The sequence below is a fragment of the Cibotium barometz genome, chromosome 58 (genome assembly GCF_041138505.1).
Source record: "Cibotium barometz isolate CiBa-2024 chromosome 58, ASM4113850v1, whole genome shotgun sequence".
NCBI lineage: Eukaryota > Viridiplantae > Streptophyta > Polypodiopsida > Cyatheales > Cibotiaceae > Cibotium > Cibotium barometz.
Window position 1 is genome coordinate 6,040,088 of NC_141103.1, and position 11,043 is coordinate 6,051,130.

The following is an 11,043-nucleotide window of genomic DNA, read 5'->3' on the forward strand; positions in this document are numbered from 1 at the left end:
CCCTTATGCTATACAAGAAAACCAATGAGCATGGAAGAATGGCTATTCTATACCCCTTGTGCTACACTAGATATAGAATGGCCCTAGGGCCATTCTTTGCCCCTTATGCTACACTGGGGTAAGAGTGTGTATGGTAGAATGACCATTCTCTACCCTTTGTGTTACACTCAAAAAACCATGTCCATGGTAGAATGACCTAGGACCATTCTATACCTCTGGCATGCATGGTAGATATAAAATGGCCCCACGCTATTTTAAAACCCTTATGCTACACTAGAACAACACTATGTATGGTAGAATGGCCTCAGGGCCATTCTAGAACCCCTTGTGCTACATAAGAAAAACAATGAGCATGGTAGAATGGTTCTAGGGCCATTCTATACCCCTTGTGTTATAATAGATACAGAATGGCCCTAGGGCCATCCTATACCCCTTCTCCTCCACCATAACAATAGTGTCCATGGTAGAATGGCCCAATAACCATTCTAGAATCCCTTGTGCTATATAAGAAAGACAATGAGCATGGTAGCACTTATGTGCATGCCACTTATTGGCCACGGGCGTTCACACTGAAGTTGGGCGCCCAACATTTAAAAAGTGAACTAATGAGAAGTAACTAGACATCTCTCATGAAGTGCATAGGATGATGTCCTCTATACAAGCCATTACATCCCCACCATTGACTACAACATAAAGTGCAAATGTGAGATTAGGGCATGTTACATGCATCTAAAGTCTTGCTTTGGGCGGACATTGCATGGTTTGGGTGACCAATTGATAGTTCTTGAAGTCAGTGACCACCCCTTTTTGACTACAAACATCCAAGCCCTTTTCTTAGCTCTTCCACGAGCTAGATGTGTCTTCTTAGCTTGTTTTGTTGATGATGAATTCTTCATTATCCATTGTGTACAAGGTCTTGATAAGATGTTTTTGGTGGTGCCCGTTAACCTTGGGTTAACATTCCCCCTTCCCAGTTCTAGGTCCATCTCCTCGGATCTAGCAATGGTTGGTGGTCTTGAGGGTATTGTGGTGAGGGCACTGATTTATGGATAGCAAGAGGGTAAATTCTTTATCAAAGGCAAGATTGGATGTTGTTGTTGATGAGGCTATTGCTACAGATTCTTGAGTGGTCTTTCAGACTAGTGTCAAATGTCTTGTTGTTAATGAGGATGTAGTGGTTGTGCAAATGCAAGTGCCTAGGATAAGATGCATAAAGCGTGCGTAATGCATGTGCAAGAACCTACTTGCTTATATGCATCACAAGATTTAACAATTTATGCTGTTCAAAAAAGATATATAAATAGGAAATGGTTATTGATGAGACGAGGCACTAACTACACGTGCTCTAAGTGGAAGTTTTTGTGCATGGTGTAGTTTAAAATTTAGATTTGATGTAGATATAAATCCCCTCGTTTTGGGAACAACGTGATGAAAAGATTGTTGGAGGTAAAGGCAGATGTCATTGTCGAGGGTACTCATTTTGTGCACATGCATGTGCAAGAGTGCCAAATGCATGTGCCCAAAAGATAGACCATCTATATGCTTATATGCTTAATGAAATATTCAAAACAATATGTGGTGCAAGAGAAACATGAAGAGGGATAAGGCTGCTAGAGTCGAGGTTCTATTAACAAGAGCACTGTGCATGTTTAAACGTGTTATGTGTGGGATGTGAAAGTGCACAAGTGCTTGTGTGATGTAGATAGTGGCACAAAAGTTAATAATATCTCCTCTCGCCTCCATACAAAGAAGTGCCAGTGTTTTGGATTCTTATGCTTGTCCCTCTAGCACAAGCTCGGCGCAAGCGACACAACTTTAACTCTTATGCGCACCTCATCCACTATGTGCGACAAGACAAAACTACAACAGACTCAAAGATTATAACAAATAATATAATGAGTTAGCTCAAATGTAAATTTTAGACCTTTTAGGCTCTCCACCACATTTTAGGCTTTGAGTGACTCAAATGATTTGTGAGTGCATGACTCCCCCCTCCCTAATGTTGGTTGTGGCCATTTGTTAATTGGAAGGGTTAGAGAATAGCTTGTTTTCAAGATGATTATTTTGTAGTAATCACATTAGAGAGGTGAGGTTGAGGTGGAGGGTAGTTTTGAAATGAAGCCTTTAATGACCATCTCCTCCTCAAGTGATAGTTGATGGAGAATCTTTTCTTTCCCCTTGTCTCTATCAACTAGCTTTGCTTTGATTTTCCAATGCTAGTGCATCTTTGTTGATACAAATGATGGAAATGGTTGTGCCGAAAGATGTCTATTATATTGGGGTACCTTGGATGCCTCCTTGGATTTTGTGATGCTTTGATTGCTCCTAGTATGTTGTTATCGAGAAGAGTTGGACATCTGTGGTTCCCTAGTTTTTCTTTATCCAAGAATGAAAATTTGTGGGCTCTTTGTGGAATCTCTGATGCTGCTGACGTGCTTGTGAACTTTGGAAGTTGATATCTTGTTTTTGTGTGCATCTTCTCCTATTCTTTGATGTTTGGGGTGGTTGATCAGATTTGGATGAAGCAAAAGAGTGCATGTGTTTTGATGAAGCTGAGACATCCTTCTGGAGTTTATGGCCCTTTAATGTATCTTTATGGACCGGAGGTTTCTTTGTAGAGGTCTTTTTTATTTGATTAGGTACTCACACCCTATGTCGAGTCCTATTCTTTGGAGAGGGAAGGGTTTGGTATTCTTTCTAAAGAGGAGAATGTTTTGGAAAAGTTCATGTAATGATGGAGATGTGGAGTGAAAGCAAGGACATTATGAGGGTTGCCCGTTAAAGTCAAGTATCAATGACACACAGGTATTGTCGAATCCAATTTTTACCGAGCATAATTTCTTCATTTAGGTATCCTGTAGGCAAAACCACAAAACTGCCTTCTACAGGATTATTTCCAAGAAAATACATGATTAGAAAAATTTCTAAATAAGATTTTAGTCCACTTAATCCTTGGCTCAAAGAATCTGTGATATGTAGGTTAGGTGAACCTAAAAACAACCATGCTTTCTAACATCAAATTGTAAGACGCACTCCGATTAAGATTTGCTAACAATTGGGTGCAGCCAGTCTTGATGGATACAATTATCCAAGTGTGAGCGAGAGGCTCATGTTGAGACTTTGTGAGTTTTAGGCTCGACTCAGGTTCATAACTATTTGTATCCATTGTGTAGTAGGTGTTGAAGCTTGGTCCTGGCTTATCACGCCAGGTGATTGCTTCACAATTTTCCATTGTATATTTATCCTTGTAGTCTTAGCTTTGTGCTTTTCTATAGTGGAGGATGTGGAAGCTTTGACCAAGGGTCCCTCTCCCCCCTCCCTTAAGGTTTCTTTGGTTTTCTCGGCCAAAATTTTAATGGGTTTGATCTTTTACTTTTTTGAGTTTTCTCGAGTATCCATTGTAGTTATGTGAACTACATGTGACTTTTCGAGGAGACTTAGAGATGACTAGAGCTCAATTAGGGTACCTTGTTCCCTTTTTAAGGAGTCTTTGAGCTCTCAATTTTTTAAGCTCAAATTCTTGTATATTCCCATAGGGGTTCCTAGATTTAAAATAGCATCCATCATCATGATAGGAGCTATTTCCTTTCCATTATCATCACAAAAACAAGAACGTACGTATCCAATTTTTGCTAGGATGTGCAACCAATTCTCATCTTCTTTAGGTTTGGGAAAGCCATTTGCATTTAAATTCAATTCAATAGATGAGAGATCATCCATTGGAACTTTTTCAAAAAGGCAAACACTCTTGGCCTCTTCTTTACTTCATTCAGTGTAACTGAATTATTATTGTCAAGTGGGTGTTTAGTCATTGGATGATAACTCCAATCTTGAAGATTGACCTTCATGATGTTATCCTTGTTTTGCAAGAAGATGTGGTCAGTGCCCCAATCATGGATCATCTTCAATTGTCTCATAAAAGGCCTGCCTAAGATCACATCGTAAGTGGTTGATTTCTTGAAGTCCATGATTACAAATATGTGATCAAAAGTCAATCCACATGAGGTTCAATTTCTCACTCTTACCACTCCCATGGGTAAAGTGAGGTTACCATTAGCCAATTTGATCTTCAAAGTGGTTTTGTCGGAGTGTAGGTGATCCTCATTTTTCCCACTGGTTTTTGGTAGCGATACTTACTCTAGCCTGCCATCTAGGATTGCTGTGGGTGTTTTGGTTTGTAGTCTCAAAGGTAAGGTAGCATTAAGTTCTTCACCATCAAAGTACTTGCCAAGATTGCTTTCTGATATGCACTCGTTGTATAATTCCCTAGGATTGTCATCACTCTCACTGCCTTTAGTCTCTGAGTGAGTATATTCATTAGGTTTGAGTCCCAAGCATACGTCCATCCATTCCTTTACATCTGCTCGAGAGCTGAATTCTATGTTAACCTTTGGCACTTACTATACTTGTGGGGGTGCACACCTCAAAAGGGAATGCCCTTATCGAGTCAGCAGAAGCTACCAAAAGCATCTCAATGATGTCATGATGGTGTCTAAGTTGTGGCAAAACTCACATCATACAAGTTTGCCCCAACAAACCTCCCCCAAGAAGTGATCAACTCAATGGAACATGCTAAGTGCACTAAGAGCAAACAACTCTTTGGTGATCACCGATGGTATGGTCCTCACACAAGCCCAGGCGAAGTCCACGGCTCTTCATAGCCCAAAAGACAAGGAGAGTGATAAAATCTCGCATGCTTCTACAAAGCGTTCCAAAGGACAAAATAAGCGAGAAAGGAAACAACGTACAAAGTTAGACTCTCAGTAGAACGCATTTCTAGAGCTGAAAAAGAGGGTAGTGTGATTATTGAGAGTGACACTGAGGATACAAAGAAATCATCCGCAGTCAAAGCGTATCTTGATTAGTCGAGATGTTATTTTTGTGGAAGATGTGCAGCCTAAGCAAAAAGAAAGCATTAGCATTTCCAACTTGAAAGTGCATCGACAATGGTTAAGAGCCATACCACGTTGTGTGAACTCTTCACTTACGAGCACCCCCTCCCCACAACAAGTGTTTCAATGTGGTTGAGTGGCCTCTTATGCTCCCTTTCTCCAACAGGGGTGCTCTTCATGTGGTCGATGGTTTGCCTTAGCTTTTCAATGCATGTTGCACCCTCTCGATTTGCATCCTCGAGCTCCTTAATCTTAGCATGAGACTGAAGTAGGGCTTGGTGCAAACCACCTAACTTACCTTGAGCATGCAATTGTGAGGACAAGTAGAATACTCTGCCAGCATCACTTGTTGTTGATAATATCTTGCAATACCCGAGCATCCCATTGTTACCATCTCCCACATACTGAATAAATGAGGGCAAGTCTTTGAAAGTTGGTGGGTATCACACAGAAGGGTCCGCTTGGTATAGATTTCCATCAACCCACAAATCCATATTTGTGTGACCACCTTGTCTCTGTGCAATTTCTCTTGTTTAGTGAGATGACCCTTGCCCAATGTTATGGCTCACCCTAATCCCTCTTGAAACACATCCAGCAAGAGATTACCTGGTGAACCGCAACTGTTGTGAGGATCTTTCGAATGGCCGAGCTTGGAGACCTCAAGGCCGAGCTCGTAAACTTTGAGCTCTCCAAGACACTTATATGCCAAAACTATATCCCCCACAAGGACCGATGGGATACAACTCATACCCAATGTCGAGTATAGACTCTAATGTAGAATTTGTAAGGATGCCTAATAACATCTTGGCTCCCATTTATAGGATGCCAACCTTTGGCACTTATGGTCGTGGGCAACCAATGTTTATAAGGTGCCAAATACCAAGGTCTCTTGATAGGAGCTCATCTTCTATTAGAGGTTTGGGATTACCTATGTCTTTTGGTTGAACCAAAGTTGTAACCGGATTTGGTTGGGGCTTTTGGAAAACTCAAAACGATCTTCTTTAGAACTTTTTACTATCGTATCTAAGGTAGATTTGGGTACAAATTTATAAGTATCTGGTTGTACTAGTCCTAGAGGTCCCTCTAGTTAACAAGTTCTTGGGCTGTCTTGAATCTCATTGTTTCTTCTTGTTTGAGGATTTGAATATTTGGTCAATTTGTCAAGAAGCACTGAGGATTGCTTTCAATCGGGTCTCCCAGCTACAACTTATTGGGCCATGTTTAGAATTTCATCTTTAGGTGTGTCTTTTGAGGAAGAAGAAACCCTTGCTCTCAGCACTGTAACCAACAAAAATGCATTTGACAGCCTTATCATCCAATTTTCTACGTTGTTGCACAGGCACTAAAGCATAGGCCAAGCAACCACCCAAAGACATGCAAGTGACCAATAGAAGGCTTCTTGCCATGCCAAGCTTTGTATATGGAGTAACAGACTGCAAGGCCTTAGTGGGACACCTGTTGAGTACATATGCAGCACACATGATAGCCTCAAGCCAAAACGCATGTGGCAAAGCTTGGCTCTTGACCATACATCGTGCCATCTCCATAAGTGACCTGTTTTTTCTCTCAGCAACACCATTTTGCTGAGGGGTATATGGCACTGTACATTGGTGTTTTATCCCACGACTAGCCAGAAATGCATCAAACTCTTTAGACATGTACTCCCCCCCTCGATCAGAACGGAGGGTGCCCACAGTACAATTGGATACATTTTCAACCATAAGCAAAAACTATTTGAAGCACAAAAACACTTCGGACTTTGCCTTCAGTGGATATACCCATGCATGCCTTGAGTAATCATCAATGAAAGTCACGAAGTACAAGTGTTACCAAATGACGGAGTTTGCATAGGCCCACATACATCACTATGTACAAGTTACAATTTGCGAGTTGCCTGCACAGAACCATCCTTTGGAAATGCAGAACGCTGTATTTTGTCCAAAATACAGCCTTCACAAACATGTTTCAATGGTGCCTCAAGAGGGGGCAATGAAGCAACCATATCAAATTTCTGCAAACGCAGCAAACTAGCAAAGTTCAGATGACCAAAATGAGCATGCCATAGTTTTGCATCTAAAACTGCCTTTTCATCAGAAACTGCATTTGCTGAATCTTCCACACACTTGTCATAAGAATTGAGCCTATACAGCCTACGAAACAAGGTGCCAGATACAATAATCGTATCACCAGAAGTCAAATCATGAATAGTACATCTATCATCCACAAATTTGACTACAAGTCCAAGTCTAGCAAGCGCAGAGACAGACAATAGATTCTTCTTTATCCCTGGCACATACAAAGCATCTGAAAGTGTGAAAGCGCTGCCATTTGCAGTAGTAAGCATAATTTTACCAATGCCCTTCACTGGGTAAGAAGCATTATTGGCACATGTGACAGTATTCCCATTAGGGACAGCCTCAAGACAAGTGAATATATCACGATGCGAGGTAATGTGCTTTGTAGCACCACTGTCAAAATACCATACATCAGAGTCAACAAAAACTGGCAAACATGCATCATGTATAGATGGGTCATACTAGCAATACACGCTAAACGCCCATTCTGTATCCTGCACAACATTTACAAAATCTGCATTTGTAGAAGCATCCGCTATTGTGGCTGCATTTGACTCTTTCTTCTTTGCCTCTTTAGCCTTTAGCTTAGGGTAATTCTTAATGACATGATCAGTTGCCTTCCAATAGTTGCACCTGATTTTTTTCTTGCCTTTATCAAGAGCCTTCTCAGACCTATTGTTGCTACCTGTGGAAGGAGAAGAAGTTGTAGACCTACTAATAGGAGAAGAAACAATGGAAGGGGCTACCTTACCACTTCTTCTCTGCTGGGCAGCACAATAAATGCTTGATCAATTGCACGTTGTCTAGCCCTGTTTTGCCTGGACTGCGCTTCTTGCAAGAGGTTGTTGACTAAAGTATCATACTTGACAACATCAGGTCTGTCCTCTCAGTAACAAGTCTCCACGTGGAAGCAAAAGTCTGATATGACTCATGTAAAGCATCAAGAACAGTCTGCACAAGAGAATGATCAGGAATAATCTCTCCTGCAAAAATCAACTGTTCCTTAAGATCTTTAATTTCAGCAAGAAAAACATTCATGTCATCATCTTCCTGCATAATCTTCGATTCTAGCTCTTTACGCAGGTAAGAGATTTTTGCCTTGTTACGATCTGCATACAAAACCTGCATACAAACCAGCTAGAATATCCCAAGCCTGTTTTGCTGTTTTAGCTGAACGAATATGTGGGGTGATGTTACGTTTGACAGAAAGTGCAATCAAGACATGAGCATGCGCATCTTTACCATCCCAACGACCTTGTTCAGGAGTGGGTAAAACAACAGCAACAACAGTAGAGCTGCTAGAACCTGCAACATCCTCAACAGATCCTACATCCACAGAACCTGGACGTACGTCCATACCCTGCACAATGTTCCACACTCCTTTTGCAACCAAAACATGCTGCATCATATATGCCCAAAGTGGGTAGTTGTTGTCTCCATCCATTTGTCATCAGTAGACAACATGCGAAATACATCATTGCTGTTATCAGCCATGGCCACTGACTGAAACTGATGCAAAAGCTACCTGTAATGAAGCAAAGACTGAACAGAAAACAACTCGTGCTATGTAGCACGGTCCACAATAGAATACGTATGCCTATTTCGTAGAAAACTGCACTGTCGAAATTTCTGCACAAAATGACAAAAACACTTGTGCAAAACTTGAAATGCAAAAATGGAGCCCAAAATGACCTCAGATGCAATTTCTGAGAACGCATAGCCCCATGGGCTGATCCTCAGAGTATAGAGACCTGCGCGCTCGTGAAAGCTCACCTTTATCGGAGAACGTGAGTCGGAGGGTGCTAGCGGCGTAGCCTTGGGAGCCGATGCCTGCTCTGATACCAATTGTTGGAATTAGGGTTGCAGGAAAGCACACAAAGCTTGGAGAAGAAGAAGCAAGAATGCACACAACACACAGTGTATTTTGTGTGAATGTACAAAAGATAAGTTAGCCCTAGAATGATGGGCGTATATACAAGCCGGGGGGAAAACCTCCTAAAGAGGGAAAACCTCCTAAAGAGGGAAAAATTGCCCCGGCGGTCCAAAGTGTGTTCACACACATCACTGCCTATATATGGTAACAGCATGGTTGAGTGTCTTACAGGATCACATGGTTGAGTGTCTTTTAGGATCACCGGTTGTAATTGAACCTAATAATGCCAATCTTAAAAAAGAAACCAAAATACAAAACCCAGAGGAGTACCACTTCCCTTTTCAAAAGTAAGACATACTCTTTATAGAAGAGTCATTAGTAGAGACGAATTGCACGAATTATGTGGTTGAGAAAGCACGTGAGGAATTTGATAATTCTCTTACAAAATTAAAGCAGACTCTCAAAACCTCAATTGGAGGAATGCTCTTCTCTCATGGTGGGTGAAGCCAGCATAGCATCAGCACTTGCACCTTTAAGGGCTCAACATGAGTTTTACCAAGACATAAAAAGCTCCATAGAACAGGGCTGTAAGGATTTACAAGTTTCCAAATAGAACTTAGATAGAATTGTCAGAGGATCGAGTGTGCCATTGTACACATTGAGTACTCTTGAAAAAGCTGACAGCCAAAAAGAGGAAGAAAGTGAATGGGAATATGAAACAGAAACGGGATCTCAAACTAAAACACAAACTGAAACATCCATGGTTCCTCTTGAAGATTCTATCATGGTATGGTTAGATTTTCCTACATGCAATGATGTTAAGAGAAAACGCGCATTGATTAGCCCTTGAGCTAGTCATAACATCATGTCATTTTAGACACTTGGGTGTGATTGGGACAACCTAAACTCATCCCTACAGATAATGGACTTGCAAGAGGAGCCAATGGACAAAACATTGAAGTTCCCGGTTACTTTAGCTATGCTACTCAAACAATCATGGAGATGTGGAATTTAAATTCCAAGTTACCCTAGATTTCCTTGGGTATGATGTCCTTCTTGGTGGAACTTGGATATGTGACTCGTTATATTCAATTGATGAATCCATGTAAACAGTTACCTTGAACACTCTTGCTGTTCAATTGCTAGTAACGAGAGGAAGAGACCTTGGAGGAGTTGGAACTTCCAACATATCTTACTAAAAAGATTCCTAGGATTCAGGTTGGATTAGAACTTTCCAATAAAATCACCAGAGCTCAAGCACAACTTTATCCAACATGAGAACACAGCTCAATCTCATGACCCTCGAGTTATGGGATTTGTTAGGTTAACCAACACCCTCACGGCTCATCTTGAAAAAATTCCCTTTACACAAGACTTGAAAATGCCATGTTTAGGGTACTTTGAACATACAATGTATATTGAAACTAACCCCCTTACTTGCAAGTTTTTTGTGGTATGCCAAGATAACACCAAAGCTTGGATTTCCAAGCACATCAAAAAGTCCCCTAAGCATGTTCAAAGAAACAAACATCAGCACCAAAGGCATCAGCCACAAATTTATAATGTTCATCAAAGATGGGTTCCCGTGCACATGCTTCAACAACAAGGATACTATGATGGTAATCCCATCATATGGATGCCAAAATTAAACAAAGTGAAGACAGCCTCGCTATTGACTTTAACCCCAACAGCTTCACCTAAAGTTCGACAAGAATGGAGGCCCAAGTAACACCAAGCAAGTCACTCAACCACTCTCGTGCATTCAGCACCTACATAAGAGCTTGTGTGTTCAAGCAACCCCAATGGTAACCAACCAGCAGTCTTACCTACCGCCTCGACAACATTTGAGCCAAAAATTCAAGAATCGCTTCCCATGTCTGCAAACAACGGACAATGGAGACTTATGAGCGCATCAAAGATACTCACAATGCTCTTTTCACCCCTTTGGATGTGAAGTGTAAGTGCAGAAGCTACGAGGCAGACATAAGAACCTATTCTCTAAAAAAGGCGAGTAGCCACAAGAACCTGTTGCTCGCAAGGTGGTAACAAAAAAAAAACCAAACAAAGAAACAAACACAAGGGAGTCACACATATGGCCTACCTAGAAATGGTAGAATATCACAAGCAACTCCCAAGGATCTTCAATAGCCATTATATCTTGTTAACCTTATCGCTTACTATTCTTTTGGCTATGTTAATGTAG